This window comes from Mycteria americana, chromosome 3, assembly GCF_035582795.1.
Source record: "Mycteria americana isolate JAX WOST 10 ecotype Jacksonville Zoo and Gardens chromosome 3, USCA_MyAme_1.0, whole genome shotgun sequence".
NCBI classification, from domain to species: domain Eukaryota; kingdom Metazoa; phylum Chordata; class Aves; order Ciconiiformes; family Ciconiidae; genus Mycteria; species Mycteria americana.
Window position 1 is genome coordinate 45238409 of NC_134367.1, and position 6491 is coordinate 45244899.

Sequence of the window (6491 nt, forward strand, 5' to 3'; positions counted from 1 at the left end):
TTAATTAAAAAAAAAATCTGAATTGGGAACAGCAACTTGAGTAGTTTAAAGAGAAGCACCATTTGGTTGATGAATTTCCCAAATCCTCAATATGAAGGGGAAGCTAGGTCAAGACAGGTCATGTCTGGGGACAGATGAAATAAGCTGCTTTCTATTTCAGGAAGTTCAGGAAGAGATGGGGAGACATCATCTGATACTCTGAAGAAGCAGCAAAATTTTTGTTGACCTCTTCAGTTGTACTTAAATTACACCTTTTGGCAAAAACTCTGATTCTGTTTTAAATGCTTCTCTGGGCATGTCTTCTATTAACAGAGTTATGATCTCTGTCTACAGTTAGACAAATTTGAGGATAGTCTTTGAAGTTTAAGGGAAGTGATATGCTGGAGGAGGTGTCTGTACTTCTCATCCTTTCTGGAAAGAATGTATTGCATTAGAAGTATTTCTAAGTGTCATTAGCTCTTTCGACAGATCTGTTTGGGTAATACTTTTGTCTTGCTCTGGTTTGTGAACTTCAAAAGGTACTTGGTCAAGAAGTGTACTTCCAGTTTTCTCTTTCTGGAAGTAAATGCAAGAGGAAGCTATTCATGATTCTCATTCTGGACTCAAATTCAGAGGGGACCTAACTTGTCCTCTCTCTTCTCAATCTGCAAAAACCACAAGCTTGAAAAGTGCTTGGTATAAATAAAGCTCATATAAAAATAGGAGGAAAGAGTTCAATCTAGTTTAAGTATATGACAAAATAAGTGTCTGCAGGGGTTTAATAAACCAGTCAGCCACTTCTTGGCCAATTCTTGGCAATAATAATCAGAGGATCAGTCTTAATTGCAAGATACTACCTAGACACAGATAACCTCCAGAACATGTCCAGATTTGGCAATTTTACCAAAGTCTTCGGGTAACGTAATACATCTTTAAACCATTTAAACATTTCCTTCTTTCTTCTATCTGCAATATGAAACAGCTCCCACCCACTTGACATTATAGACTAAATGATTCAGATTTATTGGCTCTTGGTTGTGGAAAAATCTGCCTGGAGGTCAGTCGTGGTTCATACCACAAGCAGCCATCCCTTTTTTCACTCTGCGTAACTTCAGCCTGCATTCTTAAATGGACACAATATCCTTACTTTCAGCTGCGATCGGTTAAAGGTCTGCATAGTCTTATCCAAAGTATAAGCACTTCTGTATGCTCCATGCATGCGGTAGACTGTCTGTGAAAGTTAGCTGGCCCCTGTTCTGTCCAAGCAAAAAAGTAAAAGAGAGGACTGCAATTCAAAGAAGGCCAGAGCTGAGAAATAGTGAGAGGGCACCTAGAGGAGGCCATTGCTGCCATATGAACACCTTCCTGCCTGCTGGAAGAGTGGCAAATTGTTCTAGCCCAGAAATTGCTTTAATAGTGTCAGAGGAGTTTTGCTGTGTCCCTGAAAGTCTTTTCTGAAATTGGAAGTGTTTCTCCTTGCCCCCCATCTCCTGTACACAACAGTCAGACTTTAGTAATCACGACTTTTCTATGTCTTTTCCGATTTACAAGCCCACATGATGTCTTTTGGATTCATTATGCATGGACCAAAGTGTATCTGGGAATGAATGATGACCCATCTTTTTTTTTCTTTTTTCTTCTTTTTTCTTTTTTTGCCCCTTTTTTTTTTTCTTTTTGTACTAAACAGTTTGGCACTTTGGGGGGGGTTAATTCTTTAGTTTTTTAACAGAAGTGCCTTTTTCCTTTTGACAACCGTCTGAAATATGTTCCTTTAAGAACCTCCTACATGGTATGTATTTGCAATTTGTAAACACAGTATGTCAAAGAATGATTTGATTCAGTGGTGAGGCAGCCAGCTATTTGCATGTCATGAGGTCTAAGGGAAACAAACTGACCCTCAGCCTTCCTCCATCCAGCCAAATTCTGATGGGACCCTCAAATAGCTCTGGCAAAGTGTTCTGTTTCTTTTGGACTTGATGAATGCTTGTTTCTGTGAAGACGTGTCATTATTTCTTCCTTTATTTTGCTGCACAAGTTACCAAGAGAAGCAGCTTAAAACCAAATGTGAGTATTGAGGCTCTTCTCCATTATTCCTTTATTTGATAATGTTTAAATGGGGTAGTATACAAGGTACCTAATTTAATATTTTGAGCAAGTAAGCAGGAACTTTTCAGACACAAAACTGCAAATTAAATTAGATGCAGAATTCTACACATCTACCAAAAATTTTTATTTTGTGTACCAAAAGAAATACCACACATTTTTGGATGCAATTGTTTTCATTTTATTAATTGGCTCACTCATTAGTTTACGGGAAGATTGTTTGGCATTTCCTTTGTAATGAGATGAGGATTCATTTTGTTTACTCCAAAGAAGAAGCCAACAATAAAAGTGTATGCTGTTTCCTGTGGCATTTGAATCACCATTTTTATCTCTTAGCAAGCTTTCATAGCTATTTGTTATTGCACGAAAACTTTCTAGGTAGTGTCTTTTCTGATAAGGTAAGTAACTTGTTTCTAGCATAACTAATTTTAACACCTAACATGGATTGTTCTTGCTTTTTTTTGAAGTAAAGCCAGTTTCCAAGCTGGTGTTTATAGCAATATGTTGACTTGTTATAAAAATCAAGTATCATCTCCAAATTCTCCCTCCGTAAGACACTTTGTTTTATCTTTTAGCTATCACATTTTTAGGATCATAATTTTGGTTTGGAATTTGAAGGGAAGGAGTAGTATTGAAAGGATATACCACTTTTTACTGAAATGGTGCTGGAAATGTGTGCCTATATTGCAGAATTAAAAAAGAAGTGTGGGTAAAGGTGGAAATATTCCTTAAATTAAAGTTTATGTATATTAATTGTACTGCTACCTGATTTCATAATGGCAGTCTTTTTGATAATGAGGTTAAAATTAAATTTGGGCAAAACTATCAAGTATAATTTCCAGTTCAATAATACAAATGTTTGAAAACATATTTCTTTAACTGTCCTTGTTTTCAGAAGATCTGGTTTTATATCTGGAGCTGGGTACAAAATCTCTTACATTTAGAAAACACGTTTCAGGTGCCTTTTTTTGTTTGTGGTTAATACTTTCATCCATATTTTTCTTCTGTTTGTGTGATGAGTTGACATTTCTAGAGTATTTTAGCAGAACAGGCTGTAACGGATTTAATATATTAACGTTATAACAGATGGCTGATGGTCTTGCCATGTAATTTTATTGCAGTGTCACAGAAGTCACTTTGATTCAAAGTTGTATAATTGGTAGAAACTTAAGATGACATACTAACCTTCTTGTAAGATTAGAGCAAAATGAAATCAAAAGCTGCTTGAAAGAGATTCTGATCAGTTGTGACCTATGGTATCTCCAGGTTATTTGCAGGCAGTCATATTTTATGAAGTGTATATTTTTGGTTGACTTGCTAAGACACGTTCTGTGGGCTATATACCAATAAGCCCACCTTTCTTCATTTTTTCCATATCTGAGTTTTATTTCTCAAAAAAAGTTAAAAACTCTTTGTATTGCCTAACCATGGACAGACAGAAAGAAATGTGAAAATCTTAACCAGCGTGCTTCCAAATGTTAACCCCAAAATCAGAGGGTGAAATTCTGACCCTGTTCGAATGAGCGGCCCTCCTATCGACTAAACAAGCTCTAGATGCTGTTCAGGCTTTTAGATCACCTGGGGAATAAAACTGACCTGAGTTTTTCTGCACACTTCCCTGCCAGTTAAGGGTAAGATGATGTCTTATGACTAATTCTAGGATGCTCATAAAAAGTAATGATTTCCAGTTCAACTGTTCTATTAAAATCTCTAGAGCCCCAAGTCTGGAAGTTGGCATGGCAAAGTGCTGCTGATGCTCCACTTGCGCTCCTGCGGCGGAATTCATTCTTCTGGGAACAGGCGCGCAGCTCTAGTGAGAAAGGAGGCTGTGAACTCGTTTCGTACATTTGTATTTTCCTGTAAAATGTAACAGGGATGAAATAAGGATGGTTTTGTAGAAATATGCAAACATTACTCCAAAAACACTGATGAATTAAAAATAAGTTAATCAAATTCTATAGCAGAGATACAGTGAGGGAACAAGACTGTTACAAGGCTAACTAATCTCCCTTGGTTGCCTCTATAACGATGGCTAATTTAAGTTTCCGCTGGTAATCACCCTGGAGAGGAATTTATCTTTCTCTTTTAACTATAAAAAGTGCCTTGTTCATTAGCCTCCGTAGGCTTAGGTTAGCTTTTGTGAATATCCCCATTCTTCTCTGATATTGTACAGTATACATCAGCTATCATCCCTCCTTGTTTCCCTTTCTTAGACTAAGAGTTTTCTTTGATTCTACTTCATTCATGCTAGTAGATTACTTTTCTTCTCAGCCATGGTTGCCTTTGAGTTTCAATTTTTCCAGCTCCGTATATAAGAACTGGTAAATTCTTGCACATCTCAGCATATTATGGGCAATGGATCTGAACAGGCTGCCCTAGTTCATTGCTAGCCTCACACTTGGATGCTTTATAACTCAGAAAAATACTCGTTTTCCTATAATGTATCTTTGTGCATAGATAGCAGAACTGATAGAAAGAATGACAGAGTGACAGAATGATAGAAAGAGTGACAGAGCATGGTGTAGCTGGTGACAGAGCACACACACAGGAGACCAGAATTCAGTCCAGAGTGTCCTCCAGCAAGTTGCCCTGTGCCTCCGATCCCCATCCGTAAACTGGGTTTGTTACACTGGGGAGAAAAAAATTAGTTCAAACCAACGTTACCCAAAACTGTCTGGAAATAACCCAAATTGACTGGAAAATCCTTCATAATTAGGAACTCTCTCAACCGCTGTAGCCCTAAGAGGTTTGACACAAAACTGGAAAAATTCCACCCAGAAAATTTTGCGTAAGAATATTAATCATAACCTCAGAGTAATTAATGACGATTGCAAAGTTCACAACTGGAACATTTTATTGCTTCAGCTAATTTTAGAGGTGCTTTCTACCTCTAGCACTGGAGGTTGGCCACCTGGCAACCTTCGTACAGTGTTTTTAACTATCCCGGGCCAGTGCCATGGATACAGCCTGATGAGCGGACCCATCTAACGGCAAAGGCATAGCGACTGGCTTCCTTTCTTCCCACTCCTCCAGGTTTGCTCTCTGACCTTGAGCAAGTCAGTTACTTTGCTTTGACAAGTATTAACCTTCTCTGTAGACCAGTATCTCACAACTGTGTTTTAGGATTACTTTATTATTGTTGTTAGAAAAGCATTCTGAAACCTTTGAAAGGAAGGCTGTAAAATACTTCAAAGTATGAGGTTATAATTCTATTTATCATAAGCCCTGAACAGTATTAGGCTGTAAATCTATTTATCAGGAGCCCAGTCTTCCTCAAGTGAGCCTTCAAGTTTCAAATTCAGCCACATCATGATTCATTTATGTATTATAACATGCCAGATTGTGGCATAATTAGAGTTCTGTGAGTCTGGGATTCTATTTGCATGAAAAAAAAAGGAAAAGATTAGAGGAAAAACTGTTTCATGCTGATCTTCTAATTGTCAATCTTTGTTTAGTTTGGTGCTTGAAAATTGAAGAGTATTGAGAAACATTTCAAATTAAAAGCTCAAAACATTTTGGTTTTTTTTTTTTTTAAATACAGTAGCAGAATTCTTCATTTATTTAATCACTTGCTTAGACTTTTTACTGAAAACATTTACCAAATTTAACATAAATTAGCAAAAAGGACTGGAACTGTATTTGTTCCTTCATGCAGTTTCTGCTGCTGCTTACCACTCTCCTCCTCCTCAGACTGACCTTCTCACCCACCGCTGGTCAGAGTTAGGGACTCCGAGCATCAGCTCACATTGAAACAAGTCAGTTCCATTCTGGGTTTGCAAAAATGGTTGTTCTGCTATTGCTACGTGTCAGGCTTCACGTCACCACTTGAATAGACTTTACCAGTTTCAGTGGACTCATTGTTCCACAATATCCTTGAGTTAAATAGCATGTTCTTAATATGTTCCTAAATGTTAGAAAGGAGTTTCTTCATTCTTACCAAATTTCTTCCAGAATTCTAAGACTTTACTGATGGTTTTTATTTGTCTGAGTAAAATGTTGACTGTCTTGGGTGTTCAGATAAACTTTAGCCTTAATTTTCCTTCAATCAGAATAGGGCAATCCTACACTGGAACCAGCTGATATAGTGTGTATTTATAATCATAGAAAGAAATCCACTCTGAAAGTCATAGCGCCAAAAACGAAAAAGGACCTTTTCACATGCCAGGACATTACAAAAATCCCAGCAGGGCAGTAACTGAAGGGTCAGTAACCTCACATCATAATAAAGAAAGACAGAATACCATGGTCTAGTCATTACAGGGTCTAATTTTAAATCATAGCCACTTTTAGGAAGATAGACTATGTTAAAATAGAAAGAAATATGTTTAATGTCTGGCACAGAGATTTTAAGGCTTAAGGGAAATGTTAGAACACCCAGTCACATAATTGTTCAGCAGACCTTATCTCCT